Source organism: Prionailurus viverrinus, chromosome F2, assembly GCF_022837055.1.
Source record: "Prionailurus viverrinus isolate Anna chromosome F2, UM_Priviv_1.0, whole genome shotgun sequence".
NCBI classification, from domain to species: domain Eukaryota; kingdom Metazoa; phylum Chordata; class Mammalia; order Carnivora; family Felidae; genus Prionailurus; species Prionailurus viverrinus.
Genome location: NC_062578.1, coordinates 51,363,999 through 51,380,755, shown reverse-complemented (window position 1 = coordinate 51,380,755; position 16,757 = coordinate 51,363,999). Strand labels below are relative to the sequence as shown.

Genomic DNA, 16,757 nt, shown 5'->3' with positions numbered 1-16,757 from the left:
TGAATTTACATGATGGGTGATATTTTACCCCTTTTGACAAATTTGTACTTTTGGTAAATCCAGCCACGGGTATCTTTCAAAAAGGAAAGGTTTGGACTCAGGTTTCCAGGAGAAATTGAGATGTTTAGAGAAAGTACCACTCATAACTAATCTCTATCCCAGCAGTGAGCCATGCAGCAGGACGGCTCAGAATACTTGTGCTCAAACTTTGAACCAGAAAGATCCTATAAGTAAATAAAATAAGATTCAGGACTATTAAGTGCAACCAAAAGTAAGCAAAAATGATTTTCTACATTATTAGACAGCCCAGCAATTATAATATTTATGTTTTCTGACATACTGAATGTTTCATATTTCATTATCTTTATCATTAAAATTTTTTTAGAAATGTTTATTTTTGAGAGAGAGGGAGAGAAAGAGACAGACAGACAGACAGACAGAGCATGAGTGGGGGAGGGGCAGAGAGACAGGGAGACACAGAGTCCGAAGCAGGCTCCAGGCTCTGAGCTGTCAGCATAGAGCCCAATGCGGGGCTGGAACCCACAAACCACGAGATCATGACCTAAGCCGAAGTCGGACACTCAACCAGCTGAGCCACCCAGGTGCCCCTGTCATCTTTATCATTTTACCTCATTTTATGGTTTAGTCGGGGCATACCCTTGAGAAAGGCCGAATCAGACTGAAAATGCACTGTGTAGACTTGATGAGAAAGTCTCCGTTGTGTTAGGATTTAATCTTTCCCATCAGTCCTCATCAGCTATTCATTGAACTGTCTGCTGTGTGCCAGGCTGGGCACCCTGCCTTCACAAACAACTAAGAATGTACATACATAGGCAGATGAACAAGAATACCACGTGGCGGGTGCCATCCCCTAATGCTAAAGAAAACGTAAGAGTGAATGATGGACACTTCTTGGTGGAGTCAGGCAACTCATCCAGGGGGACTTTTATTGACTCATAAAGAATAAAGGTAAAATAGCAGAAGTATGTGTAGGGGACCCAGCAGGGAAATCATTACTGGCAGAGGAAGGACCATACGTGCAGGTGCAGGATGATGGAAGAGCCTTACTGGTCCTGGTAATGGTTCAGAGGCCACCTTGCTGGAGCTTGGGGTCTGAGGGAGAGAGGTTGGTTACAGGCAAGGGTGTGACTGCGCCAGCCTGTATGGGATCATAGAGCACAATATCCAATTGTCGGGAATTTTGCGTGCTAGTGGCTATCACCCTGGTGAGTTGAAATCTGCCACGGTGAAAGTTGTAACATTTGTCACTGGAATTAGCAGACGTTATCATCAGGGCTTCCTCACCTCAAAAAGTTTAGAGTAGGTCCAGGGGGCTTGGAAAGTAAGATCAAGGAGGCTGTGTCTGGCTCATCATGGTGGGAAGATGTGGCATACACTTGGTTGAGTGAATACATGAACAAATTCTCGGCAGGGGCTTTTCTCCCCCAGAATAAAGATCTCAGGGTAATGAGGACAGTCAACGGGGCTAGGGGCAGGACATGTTCCACGAGGGCCATTTGGAGACTGTTGTGCTAGTTCAATTGTGAGACATGTAAATTGTGAGGGAGAGAAGGGCCAGGTTCAAGACAGAGAACTGGGCTGATCTCCTCAGATGAGTAAAAGAAAGGAGGCTATTGAAAATAACTGGAAGGTTCTGGTCTGGGAAACCAGAGGCGGGGGTGCCATTAATGAGACAGTAAAACTGGCGTATTAACAGTGGTATTATACAGACAACAAGAAGACAATTGTACTAATTAGGAGCACTTTCTTTGGGCCCAATAGGCTAAGTGGTTTATGTATTTCATCTATTTTAATCCCATCAATTATTCTGTGAGGTGGGTGATATTTTCCTTGTTTTAGAGTTGAGAAAATTGAAGCTTGGAGAGGTTAACTAACTTGCCCAAAGCTATATGCATAGGCAGTGCGGAATCATGGTTTAGACTTCCGTCTGTCCGACTCCAAACACGCATGTGTGTGCTTGTCATATGTATGTGCGTGCACAGAAGTAATGAATTCTGCTTTGAAAATGTAAAGGCTGAAGTCCCTGAGGGGGACTTCAGCATGAATGTATTGAGGAGGCAGTTGGAATTTGGACAAGACATAAGGCTGGAGGAAAAAAAAAAAATTTTTTTTGGAAGTCATCAGCACGTTCTAAATGACTGTGGATACTCTTTGCCTTGATGTGGTAATGCAGGAAGACCATAGAGTTTAAAAAAAGGAGCAGATTGAAATTTGGGAAGTCTCAACAATTAAGATGTGGGTGGAGGGCAGGGACCATATAGGGTTCCATATAGAGAACATCTATTTGGAAAAGTTATAGGGGGACCAAGAGAATGGCACCACAAAAATCAAGGGTTGGCTCTTTGAAGCTGTTTGGCTGAGTTTTTTAGATGGTGAATTTAGAGTATTCAACTTGAGGGAGTCATTTATAGGGAGAGAGAAATACCAAGTATTGTAACATGGTTTCAATTACAGATTCTAATAAAACATTCTAAGGGGCACCTGCGTGGCTCAGTCAGTTCAGATAATGATCTCACGGTTCGTGGGTTCAAGCCCCGTGTTGGGCTCTGTGCTGACAGCTCAGAGTCTATAGCCTGTTTTGGATTCTGTGTCTCCCTCTCTCTCTGTCCCTCCCCTGTTCACGCTCTGTCTCTGTCTCTCTCTCAAAAATAAATGAACATTAAAAAAGTTAAAAAAAACCATTCTAAGTGTGATTGCTAGCGGGGGATGTAATCCCATCTGCAGGAGGACGGACAATGGAACCAGACTGCCAGCATACAAATTTTGGCTTGTGATTTGAACTTGCCACCTAAGCACTGTGGAGATCAGTTTCCCCATCCTTGGAAATGGGAATACTGATAATAATACTGAATTCATAGTGCTTTTATGAGGATAAAATAAGTTAATATATGTGAAAGCTTAAGAATATTACCCGATAGAGAAGTACTATACAATTGTTAACGAGTATCACTTTGGTTTGATTTGGTTGAGACTATTATTCTAATTTCTCACTGTCCTGCTACATCCAAGAAATGAAATCTCACCAGAAAAAAAAAAAAAAAGAAAAGTCTATGGATTCAATGGGCAAATGTATGTATGCTTTGCTGGAGTGTGCTAACCCATTTTGGAAAAGACTAAGGCTGCATCATCTATTCATGGACACAGACTGTATCTTGACCAGTTAGAAACAGAAATAGTTTCTAGCACTGACAATGGGCTGAGGAGGCAGGAGAACCAGTTTCCTACCCACCGGTTTTTGGAGCTTGGGTAGATATTGCCAACTCTAATTTAGCATTGAATAGAAGGCAGTAGCATTTATTCGTTGATTAAGGAGAAAGCTGAGTGCATGCAAATGCTACATCAGGTTGATATTTAGCTATTTTGGTGTCTTCATCCTACCGACCTCATTATCAATGGAAACAAACCAGAGAATGTTACATTTGGCTTTAAAATGAGAACACCACTATCAAGAAACAAAAACCAAACCCAGAAAATAACAAGTACTGGCAAGGTTGTGGAGAAATTGGAACCCTTGTCCACATCTGGTGAGAATGTAAAATGGTATAGCCACTGTGGACAACAGTATGGCAGTTCATTAAAAATTAAAAATAGAGGGGCGCCTGGGTGGCTCAGTCGGTTAAGCGGCCGACTTCGGCTCAGGTCATGATCTCGAGGTCCGTGAGTTTGAGCCCCGCGTCGGGCTCTGTGCTGACCGCTCAGAGCCTGGAGCCTGCTTCGGATTCTGTGTCTCCCTCTCTCTGACCCTCCCCTGTTCATGCTCTGTCTCTCTCTGTCTCAAAAATAAATACACGTTAAAAAAATTTAAAAAAAATTTAAAAATAGAATTACTTTACGATCCAGCAACTCCATTTCTGGGTATATACTCAAAAGAATTGAAAACAGGGTCTCCAAGAGATATTTGCACACCCATGTTCATAGCAGCATGATGAAAAAATAGCTAAAGCATGGAAGTAACCCAAGTGTCCACTGACAGATGAATGGATAAGCAAACTGTGGTATTATATATATATACAATGGAATATTCGGCTTTAAAAAGGAAGGAAATTAAAAAAAATAAAAAGGAAGGACATTCTGACATAAGCTAAAACATGGAAGAAATTTGAGGGCATTATACTAAGTGAAATAAATTAGTCACAAAAAGACAAAAATCTTGCACGATTCCATGTACAATAAGGTACTTAAGGTATTGAGAATCACCGAGACAGAAAGTGGGCTAGTGGTTGTCAGGAGCTGGAGGAGGAGAAAATGGAGAGTTATTGTTCGATGGATACACAGCTTCAGTTTTGCAAAATGAAAAGGGTTCTGGAGATGGGCCATGTTGATGGTTGCGTGACAATGCGAATGTATTTAATGCCATGGAATTGTACACTTAAAAATGGTTACGATAGATTTAATGTCATATGTACCGTATCACAATCAAAACCATTGGGAAAAAATGAGAGCACCGTTTTTTTCGGTAAAAGCCACCACAGTCAACCTCCGATATTTGCAGAAGTTTGTTTTAGCCACAGCTAAAGATAGAATCTAATTTTTATAAAGTGCTTTCCACATAGGATGGCTTTTGAACTTCTTTTTAGAGACAGAGCTCGGGAGGAGAGGGTCAGAGGAAGAGAGAGAGAATCTTAAGCAGGCTCCATGCTCAGCTGGCTCAGCCCAACACGGGGCTCAATCTCATGACCCTGGGATCGTGACCTGAGCCAAGATCAAGAGTCAGATGCTTAACCAACTAAGCCACCCAGGCACCCCTCATATGAGATGGCTTAAAACAACAAAATAAGGTCTTCTCCCTTTTCAGTTTTCCTAGCAAAGCTACTTTAACAAAGAAAGCATCTTGAAAGCTCAGTCCCTAGAGGAATGAGGTTGCTAAGATGGGAGTTGGTCATATTTGGCCACATTAACTGTTTTCATTTGGATGAATTTTGGATATTGTGTGGGTTTGAAAATTGTGAGTGATGTAGCTCCTGATGATTTTGTTGATTTGGATTTCTGCTTGTGTTTTGAGTACCAGTGGAGTGTTCCTGTCAACTCTCTATGGATATGGAATTTAAGGAATCTAAACAGATGTTTTTTGTGGTTTTCATAGGCAGTAGTATGTTTAATGCCCCCAGATTTAAACCCAGCTATTTTTTAAAATGTTATTTATTTTTGAGACAGAGCGAGAGCGAGAGAGAGAGACAGAGAAAGCACAAGTCAGGGAGAGGCACAGGGAGAGAAGGAGACACAGAATCTGAAGCAGGCTCCAGGCTCTGAGCTGTCAGCACAGAGCCCAGCATGGGGCTCAAAGCCACGAACTGTGAGATCATGACCTGAGCTGGAGTCACAGGCTTAGCAAAACAAGTCACCCAGGCATCCCCAAACCCAGCAAATTTTTAATACGCAAACCCAAACTAGCAGTATATTGATCTGAAAACAAACAGAATTATGTAAGGGGATGGGGTGCATATGTAGTAATATCATATATGCTTAGGTGATAAAGCTCTTACAACTTCCTTTGCACAGCCCTCAAGAGCACACGATCTCAGTGTAAGGGATTACATGTTAATAATGAAGCATAGGTGGCACCCAAAGTCACTGAAAATGTATTTGTCCTCAGGGCACAGATGGACTAGAAACAGCACTTGACTGGTCAGTGGGTAAGAAGCTTCAGTTCCAATCCTGACTTGACTGTCAGTTACTGAGTGTTGGAGAACTGCTTTACCCATCTCATATAAAATGACAGCCTTAGGCCAGATATCCTGTAGATTATTATCATCAGGTTGTAAGCAACTTTTTAAGCTTCTATGACCAATGTGCCAACAACAGTAATAATCACACATTTATCCAGCGGTTTCTCGTGCTACGTACCGGCACTGTGCTAAGCACTTCACATGCATCGTCTTAATTTCTCCCAAGAAAGCAGTAAGGTGGCTTTTATTTATTCCCATTTTACTGAGATACCACAAGTCTGGAGGTGTAGGTAAGGTGTAGAGGGGAACTGGAGGAAGGGAGCGAGGTGTGGGAGATGGGATTTAGACAAGGCAGCTGGGCTCTAGATGTTGCACAGAAAAACCAGGTGTCCCAGTCAAATCAAAGTGACCTCCGATGTTCACTAACTACACTGTGCCTTATACTCAGTTTTTGACTAATTAGCACAGTGATCTCTCTGAATCAGAAATAAGATGGTTCACTTTATGAAACAAGGTCAAGAAGATTACACTGTGCTGAGATCTAGCTGTTAAGTGCATAGCTACAATGTGGAGCATAATGTCCATATTTGTCATGTGGAAATAATTCCAGGTTACCTTCTAATAAGATTGACACAGAATTAGAATAGCTAACACTTAGAAAGCACTTACTATGTGCCAAGTGCTATAATAAACATTTCACACATATTATTAACTCATTTGGTTAATAAACATATTAATTTAATTACATATTAAACTCATTTGGTGATATTAAACACGAATGTAGCCTTTGCACGATTCCATATGTCAATTACAAGTTGAGCTAGGCTCCAAAAGGGCATCAAAATTGCACATAAGCATAGAACACTACTTGGCAATCTTGACTGCACAGTCAATTCACCTGGGAGCTCTTAATCAACACTGATTTCCAAGTCCTACTCTAAATCAATCAAACTAAAATATCTGGGAGTGATGGTTAGGCTCCATTATTTTTTAGAGGCTCCTCAGAGGGGCTTAGAGCATCTCTGCCATTAAGAATCTCTGGCCTGGGGTGCCTGGGTGGCTCAGCCAGTTGAGTGTCCGACTTCGGCTCAGGTCATGATCTCATGGGTTTGAGCCCCGTGTTGGGCTCTGTGCTGACAGCTCAGAGCTTGGAGCCTGCTTCAGATTCTGTGTCTCCTTCTCTCTCTGTCCCTCCCGAGCTTGCGCTCTGTCTCTCTCTCTCTCTCTCAAAAGTAAACAAACATAAAAAAAGTAAAAAATAAAAAAAACTTAAAAAAATCTCTGGCCTAAGGGTGAACTATCTCCATCTGTATAGGGTAGAAAAAGCGAGACTCTATGAACACAAGTCTCTTGATAATCAAATCAATAGACAGGTCCAAACGATTCAGTAGGGAGATTTCGAAACTCAGAAAATGGCAACTGAACCCCGCTCTGAATTTCCCCCTTTCCCCTAATATTTGAAGAATGTGGGTGTGATGAGTGAAAAGGGGAGGAAAGATGGACAAAGCAAGGATGTAATGACTTCGCATCACCTTTCAACTGAATAAGCCAGTTAGGAACTTAGCAAATTTGTGAATTAACATTTGGTTTTACAACATTTACTTCTTTATTATTTTGAAGGTTTGTCACTTATTATTAGAAATGATCAATCATATGTATCCCCCCAAACTGTGAAAGATCACATGGTACAAACCAGAGCAATACAAAAATCACATTCCTGCTGCATGGGCGTGAAGTCTTTATCGAATGACATCGGGCACTGAAGCAGCTATCTGATACCTCTCTCCCTTCCACCAAATGGAAAGGTTATTTTAGGATCCTCTCTTTGTCTGCCTCTTATGCTGCAAACATAGTCACTCTTCCCAGTCTCCCCACACACCACTCCCTTTACAAAAAAGGACAGATACATTCAAGGTTCCATAGAAAGTAATAACCACTAAGACCTTGACATTCTTGAAAAACCATGTACTTACTGTTCTAAGTAATGTTTATGATCAAAGTTCTTGTGCAAACAGATACGGTTCCTAACAGGAAGCTTATAAATTTTTTTTTTCATAATTGCTGTCAAAACTGCAGTGAAGTGTACTACAAGTTCCGATAATAAAGAATAAAGTCACAGTTCAAACTCGATTATATTTTGTAAATCCACACTCCCCTTACTAGAAGCAGTGCCCTTAAATATCTCTCCATCCTGCCAAATTTTTCACTTGCACTTTTTATTATTTATGAAATCAGTGTCTGCACAATGTCATGCAGACCTCTGCTGATAAACTCTAATTAAGATTAAGACAAGCCTTTTGGAAAGGAGCCCATCATTAGCAAACATGATAAACACAAAAATACTCCCTACTTGTCAACCAGGAGCAATTCAGTAACCTAACAGTATTATCTGTTGCTAGGTTACAGAGCTGACAAAGCTTCAATTATATTGTTCGACCATACCTATAGAGTTCTGTATAAGCAAAATGTATCCAGTATAAAAGCATTTAACTTCGTCCGTGCTATCTGCAATTCACGGCTTCTTACAATAGTAAAAATCAGGTTAATAATTACATAGCACGCTGAAAAATCTTTTCCATGTGTTATGTCTATACATGTTCCTTTCTAATTTATCTGTGTGATTGATAGACGCTTGCTTTGTAAAAATAAGGAAATGCAAGCAATGTGAAGCTGTAAACCTCGAGCGTGACTACATCTGGGCTCATCAAGATACGGACCTAAGCTTAGCATAAAAATATACAGCAAATTGAACCAATTAAATCACATTTAGATTTTGTATTTCTCTGCCTCAATATGTAGACGGATAAGGAGCCTTAAGCAAATAGATAGGGATACCAGTTTGAAACTTTATTTAAAGCTAAGCACACGCGCGTGCGCGCGCGCGCGCGCACACACACACACAACTCACCTAACAATACAAAAGGAAACCAGTAGCTTACAGTAATTTATTCTAAGGACTTTTCTAAGTATATATTAAAAGTTGAAGTTAGCGACTTCTACTCCATAGCATTAAGTCATTAAGTCTTACTTCGCCTTATTAGAGACTGAAAACTCTAGGGGAAAAAAAAATCAATGAAGCAGCCTCCAAAACAGACATTTGACAGAAGTGAAACAAAGCAAAAAAGCCACGTGTAAAAAGAGAATGTCTATGTGAACCAGACCTTTGAGATTTTACCATGGTTGGCTTTTTTAGAATTTTCATGGACATTTGGAGAAAAAGTAATCCCACATAAAGGAACCAACATTTTGAGATAGCTCTGGCACACAAATGTCATATCATACACTAAATTGCTACAGCATTTAAGATGTACAGAGACATTTCTGCATTAATCTAAAAGTCTATCCCCTTCACACATGTGATATAAGATGTATATAGGAAGACGGTCAATAGATGATCAGGGTTTAGTTAATAAAGATTACATATTGGTCTACAGAGTAAAGCATGATACCTCTTAGGCACACTCAAGTAAATTAAATCCATTCTCTGAGGGAATAAATGGACTGTTTAACACACATACAGAGGGACATTTTGCTTCTCGAGGTGGAGGAAACAGGGATACTTACTTGTTTGGTCATTAACTTCTTTTATTTGTACCAAATAATTTGAAAACCCAACACGATGTCTGCTTGCGAAATGAAATTTTTTCCTAACTGGAAGTAATTGGTCAGAATAATTCCCTAAAAGCTACATAATTGCCCCATTTCAACACCGCGCGTGTTAATGCCTAGATCTCAAGCTTTAGACATCACCATAGTATGTATATCTATACGTAGCCACATTGTTTAATACCAATTTTATAATAAATTCAAATCCAATACTGTTGAAATTCTTGACAGTGGAGTAGTGCAAGGAATAGAACTTATAAATTATGTGTGCCCCTTCTTTGAAAACCGCTGTGGAGGTTTCTTTGTGCATTGGCAAATACAGTAGGAATATGAGGTATTGTGTGGATCCTCCTGCACAGCACCTGATAAAAGAATAAAGAGCTGTGACATATTCTTAAAACAATAGAGGAATTAAAGGGAAACAATGGGCCAGCTGCTTCATTAATACAATCAAAAGGGAGCCCAGCACAGAGGAGTCCAGATAATTAAGCATTACTCTTTTAGACCTCCTTTCTATAATAAAATTGCTTAAAAATGTATTAACTACTTCATAGTTGTTAGATAGATCTTTGCACTTGTTTATTTAGAGTTGATTAATGCCTTTTTTTTCCGTATGCAGCAACATGCCAACTCATAGTTTACAATAGTTTTTGAATAAAATAGAGTGAGAATAATTGATAAAGATCTGCACCATACACAGCAATAAATCAAAAGCATTTTGCAAAAGGTCTTTCCTGTTTTTAAATAATCTTTAACATTTTTCATTTGTACTTATAGGCAATGCAGGGCATTTGGGGGCATTCAACTTTCCCATGCGGGCACTCCTGACATCTTTGTATAGAACATCCTAGCAGTTCCTGGGAAAGGGGGGCGGGGGGAAGATCAGATTTGACCGGCAAGTCTGGAGTGTGTCCTGAGTATGTGGGCCAACGGAGAAGATACGTCTTTTTTTTTTTTTTTCGTTTAAATCATTCTTTGCCTTTTCCAATCAAGAGGGACGGGCACACAGCAGAACTATTTGCCAAATGCACTATTTATCCTTCATTAACTTGATTTACAAAAACGAAAAACAACTTTTTATGCTCTTTATGCTAAAACACAACTTACAATTTAAGATATCAAGGCTTTCATTCTTCAGCTCTTCTGTAGGCAGCCTTTCCTCTGATGTCAACAGAACATTTACTTGCTTAAGAACTGGAAAATTGGGAACTGAGTACTGTGTGCTGAATATTGAAGTAAGGATAAAAACTATAGTCTCGTCTTTAAGGAAGCCTGTGTGAACCCAACATTAAAATTACAAACTTTACTGAACCATGTGGTCAGTTTAAATAAGGTTGATTCTATTCTGATGATTTTAGGATCTTAATTGAGAAAGTGAGATCAAATTAGAACAGGAGTCAGGGAGATAAATGAATAGAGGTACTTAACCATATTTCTGAGATTAAGAGAAGAAAGATTCTGCTTTTACACATGTTACATATGATTTCAAATTTATCAGCTGGAGTCATATTTCCAAAGATCTTCCTGCATTAGGTCAATATTTTAGAGGATATGTAATAACCTAATTCCAGCTATGAAACGTGGCTTCTGAATTCAGGAGTTAGTTTCCTATCAGATTAATAAGTTTTCCTTGAATACCAGGAAAAAAGAATACATAAACTTTTAAGAGTCAGTAGGTACAAATGAAAATGACTATTGTAGGGGCGCCTGGGTGGCGCAGTCGGTTAAGCGTCCGACTTCAGCCAGGTCACGATCTCGCGGTCCGCGAGTTTGAGCCCCGCGTCGGGCTCTGGGCTGATGGCTCCGAGCCTGGAGCCTGTTTCCGATTCTGTGTCTCTCTCTCTCTCTCTGCCCCTCCCCCGTTCATGCTCTGTCTCTCTCTGTCCCAAAAATAAATACACGTTGAAAAAAAAAAAAAAGAAAATGACTATTGTAGGAGCTACTATATGATGATTCTTTACATATTCTTTGTTTTGACGAAGCCCACAAAATTTACTTTGTTAGTGAAACATAAAGGTAAATAAACATGAACTGTTTATAGACTTATGGTCACATGGATCCTTTCAAGGATACACCTTTGAACATCTCAGGTTTATAAACTATGTCTTTATGGCAGTGCAAACAACTGGTAAATGTTGGTAATGCTATAATGTAAAATTGCTAAATTTCAGCACCCTCCTTCAGCAAGTATTTTGGAAATGAGCTCAACATCGTCTGTGAATTATCTGTCATTTCAAACATCATATATAGCTTTATTATTTAGCACAAATTCAACAGATAATACCGGTCTGAGCAGAACTCAGAAACAAAGAAACACAAACACTCCCATTAATTTAAAGGAGTTATCTGTGTGATAAATAGGAAATGCGATCATCCCACTGTATAGATTTTGATTTTGTAGGGAAGAAAAGCTAACATGGTTAAACCAGTGTGTTTCCTAAACTCTTCTTCTATCACATAGGACATTCCTCAGCCCAAACTTGTAATCAATCCCCACTAGGGCTTTTAGCTCCTGGCATGCATTCTGTCCACAGTACTTACTTTTTTCCTGTAGGAAAATGTCTCCTACTGAGATAATTTCCTCTCCCTTTTAAGAAGCATATGAAGCCCCTTTCAACAAAGTGAATAGTGTCCTTGTGGTCAGTTCCAGACTTCTGCTGAAGTGTGGGTGCAGAAAGGTTTGCCCTATAATTAAGAAGGCATCGAGAGCTGCCTGGAAAACTTTCTGAACCAATGTGCCTGAGGTCACATCAGTCACACTGTGTTGGTTTTAGGCAAACTGATATGCTATTTCTACGGGCTTTCAACAGGAAGAGGTCTGTTCATGGAGTCTTTTCAGCATTCCTGGATTTGTGCTCTCGTCTAAGAGGTGCTGTGTCATGGCCTTCTGGGAGCTCACAGTGATGTCCTGAGGTAGCCCATCTGACTGTCTGGCTCCCTGGCCATCGTGATTTTAAATGACTAGCCAAGAGGTGACATTACACCCCAAAGGCGATCTGTCAAAATTCCGCTTGCAGCTGATAAACTGATTATAAAGCTGCTTAAGACTCTGCTTGTAAACAAAAGCATTTATCAACTAATAATTTGCAATAAACTGATGTAACTCCCAGCTGAGCCCCTAACTGTAATTGTCTTTACCATCTGCCTATTAAAACACCATTCTTCATCAGCAATCAGGAGCAGAAGGGAGGAAATCTCCACCAAAATACACAACTTGCAAGCTTATGAATAATCCGAGTGCATTCTGCACTTTCATTATGACTCGTGTGTGGGGTATGCTTAATTTTCATTCTTGACTAGCCTGGGAATGCTCAGAAATTAGGTGGAGGGGAAAAGAAGAGCAGGGGAGGGGGGAATGAAACATTGTGCCCACTGTTCTGCAGAGGAATAAATTATCCAAGTTCATCAGAGTAGGCTGTTTTTAATTTCTTTCTCTCCTCCTTCCACTGCTCTGAAATATCCATTGCAGCATCCTGATGAAAGCCCCCCAGCACCAGGCTGGAAATGAACCTCTCTATTCCTTTTTCAACTTGTCCATTTCCATTACATTTCTTTGTTTTGCTTTATTTATTTATTTTTTAATTCCAAGAGGCTCATTAAACTTCTCCAGGGAGTCAGTTTAAAAGTGTACATTCCTACGAAGGGGTGTTGAAGGGCTGGCAGGCCCCTGCGGGGCCGGGTAGATGCGTGAGATCAAAGTGCCAAGTAGCTGGCAGGCCTCTGCACTTGTAGAACTCAGTCTGCCAGGGTGGACGGATGGCTTCCGTGTTCTGGTCCCCGCTAACACCCAGCGATACTCTGTTCCAAATCTCCTCCCTGAAGGCGGGTTTCAACAACAGTAAGTGGGAATGGACAGAAACTCCTTGTTCTTAGAAGCAATCTGGCCTCTTAGGTGCCGACCAGATGTAATCATGGAAATAAGAAACTAGGAAAAGAGGTTAAATTTCTTCTGCATTGTGTTTTTCTGGAAACCCCTCTCTGAATGTCCAACATCATTCCATGCTTTTTCAAAGTTTATTAATTTTTAAAGATATTTACTCTAATTTTCACTTCACAAAATATGTTATTGATTAAAACAACAACAAAAAAAAACCCAAAAAGAACAAAAAACAAAACCCATGGGGGTGCCTGGGTGGCTCAGTCGGTTCAGCTCAGGTCATGATCTCACAGTTCATGGGTTTGAGCCCCCCGTCAGGCTCTGTAATGACACCTCAGAGCCTGGAGCCTGCTTGGGATTCTGTGTCTCCCTCTGGCTCTGCCTCTCTCCCACTCATGTTCTGTCTCTCGCTCTCTCTCTGTCTCTCTCTCAAAAATAAATAAACATTAAAAAAAAAAAACCACCCATAGTATTTAAAACACAAACTGCCTTACATTTTAAATGTATATAATACTTTTTTTGTATCTCTTGGCTGCCAGAGGATATTCCTTTTTTCAAGTTATTCCTTTATTCAGAGAACATGATATCCCTAAGAGCTCATAATTCCACTGAAGGACAACATAGGCTATGTATTATGATAAACAATTGACCACCTCCTGTGATTAAATTCAAATTCTGGAGATAGCAATTCATGTCAGGTTTTCTTATTATAATTTAAATTAATGTTTATAATTTTAATTTGTTTTTCTAAGAGTTTCCCATAGGTAATTATTGTTCTTTATAATCTACTGTTTAATACAACAGAACTAATAATTGCCTTTCATAGAAATGACAGAAATGGACACTCAAGCATCTGTTTCATGTTGTGCTTGGTCTAGAGAGGGTTAATAGGGAACAATGGGTCTAATTTCCTGCCTGGATATAAATGACCTAAAATTCAGGCAAAACTGCATTACTATGGTCCTTGAATTTGAGACACATCAAATATCAGGACACAGATCTGACATAGATTTAAAACAACACAAAAATCCTCAAAGACACTGTGTGAAGCAGAATTCTTTCTAGAAGTACTATATAGCTTTCTTATCATGCCTTTCAGACTTCTGTGAAGACAGACTCTTTGGTCACAGTGGTTTTCTTTTAATTAATAAATAAAATATGGAGTAAGAATTTAAGTAGCATGTTTAAGTACGTTGACTTAAAATGTATTAAAAAATTAAACTATAACATTATTTAACATATAATTTAATGATTAAAGAGGACCTAGATTAGGGGCGCCTGGGTGGCTCAGTTGGTTAAGCGTCCAACTTTGGCTCAGGTTATGACCTCACAGGTCGTGAGTTCGAGCCCCACGTCAGAGCTCAGAGCCTGGAGCCTGCTTGGGATTCTATGTCTCCCTCTCTCTCTCTGCCCCTCCCCCGCTCACACTCGTGTTCTCTCCCTCTCTCAAAAATAAATAAGCATTAAAAAAAAAGATTTTTTAAAGAGGACCAAGATTAAACCTCCATGTTCATTAACTGCTTCCAAATACACAGACACGGTAGTGTTTTGTTATTTTTAATATTTAAAATTTTTTGCACCAGGTAGATATTTTCATGTCATGATTTAAGTGAAACTAAACACACTTCTTGTGTGAAATGTTGCTGGGCCTCTATCCTAAGGCAAATTTTAGAATTATTATGTAATGGATAATAATAAAACACTTTCATGTGAAATGAGGGATATTTACTATATATATATATTTACTATACATATTTTACTATACATATTTTACTATATATATACTATATATACACTATATATACTATAATATATATACCATATATATACTATATATACTATACTATATATACTATATATATACTATATATATACTATACTATATATACCATATATATACTATATATGTACTATATATTTTACTATATATATATACTATATATATTTACTATATTTTAGTATATAAATTTACTATATATATACTAATATACCTAGTCTTGATTTCTACTGACTTTGACTAGTTTGGTAAGAAAATAAAGTTTTGAAAAGCTAATTACCAGCAGATGGCGCTCAGTGCATTCTATGAGCCCAGCTATAAGAAAAGAAAATAAGGCTTTATTTATTTAATTCTTTTTTATTCTAAATGTGAAGTTGCTATATCAAGCTTTATCATCCCTAAAGATTTCTGTTAATTGACTAAACAACTTTGTGGTAATTTATAGACTGTCTTCCAATGCTCATCTAAATGGCACTGCATTCAACTCAAGCGCTCCTGTGAAGATAACAAAGCCTAAGATGTAACCTTTTTCCCCCCTAAAGAGAAAAAGAACAGAAGCTTGGGTTCCTGGGGTATAACATAAAGTCACCCAATGAATTTTCCGCTTAAAAGAAGACAATTGCCATTTCATTTTTTTTTCTTTTTTGGAGCCCCTTCCTTAAATAAAGAATGCAAAGGCCTTTTTTTTTTTTTTAATGGATTTATAATCTGCACCATAGATGTTTTAAAGTCTTCATAAAATAAAACTCTTCTGGTAGATATTTGTTGATTACTGAGACACATACACTACCTTGGAATGTTACCAGGAATTGTGTGCTTGTGCTGAGGAAGGAAAAAAACCCAGCTTGGAATGGTAAAGATTAGTATAAATGTAAAACTAAATAACCCTGCAGAAAGTCTGTTCCCAGTGATGTTCTGGTTTTCTTTCCCTTTACCCCTGCCTGCCTTCTCCAACAAGAAGAAAACTTTGCTCTGAACTTCAAAACACTGTTATTTTCCCATCACCATTAGCTGTCTATAACTAGCAGCATATAACTAGCACTACATTCCCTTTAATGACAAAGGGTGTAAGGAATTTTATCTGAGTGTCCTTATAAATCTCTCTACACTACCCTTCTCCCACATCTTACTATCATTCTGTCATCGACTGAACGTTTTCCCCACTGGATTTGAATTTGGCCTGGCATATGGCAACGGTACCCATAGTCACATTACATTTTTAACCTTTGTCCTTCTTATTGTGGAAGTCCTGGAACAGTGTCCCAACTGTACAGCCACTTAACACTGAGTCTCCAACTTTAAAGATTTCAACTGTTGAATTTTTGGCAAAGTCCCATCAAAGTGAGTGGCAAGGGGGTTTGGAAAGCTCAATGGGACGATGTATGATAAGCAGCATTTTGTATCCCAGCATCATTTGTCAGATCTACTTAAAACATCTATTTTTAGAACATGCATACTATAGCTACCATGTTAGCTTACTACCCTTTAAGAACATTTAGCATTTCTCACCCACTACTATTAGCATTAATTAAATGAGACATTAAAAACGAGTGCTCAGTCAACACAACAGCGCATCATATAATTTCAAAGGAAGAAATGAGGCTCTGAGTCATTGTAATTCCACAAACAGTAAGGGAGTTGTGGCTCTGCCCAGTGCTTTGAAAATCCATCTTTCAAGGTCGGCCCTTGACTGTCGAGTTAGGAAGGGCAGTGTGGAAGGCGGGGTGGCCTCTTGCCAAGGCTGTTGCAGATGAGTGAGTGATCTTAGGGGAATGAACTGCAAAATCTCAAATTTTTGTTCATGTGATGA

The 16,757-nt window shown here is 39.2% G+C and overlaps 1 protein-coding gene across 3 annotated transcripts in view; it reads right to left on the bottom strand.

Moving 5' to 3' along the window:
• ZFPM2 (zinc finger protein, FOG family member 2) overlaps positions 1 to 16,757 on the bottom strand; it is a 473,449-nt gene that overhangs the window by 11,572 nt on the left and 445,120 nt on the right. The gene's annotated exons all lie outside the window — the stretch shown is intronic.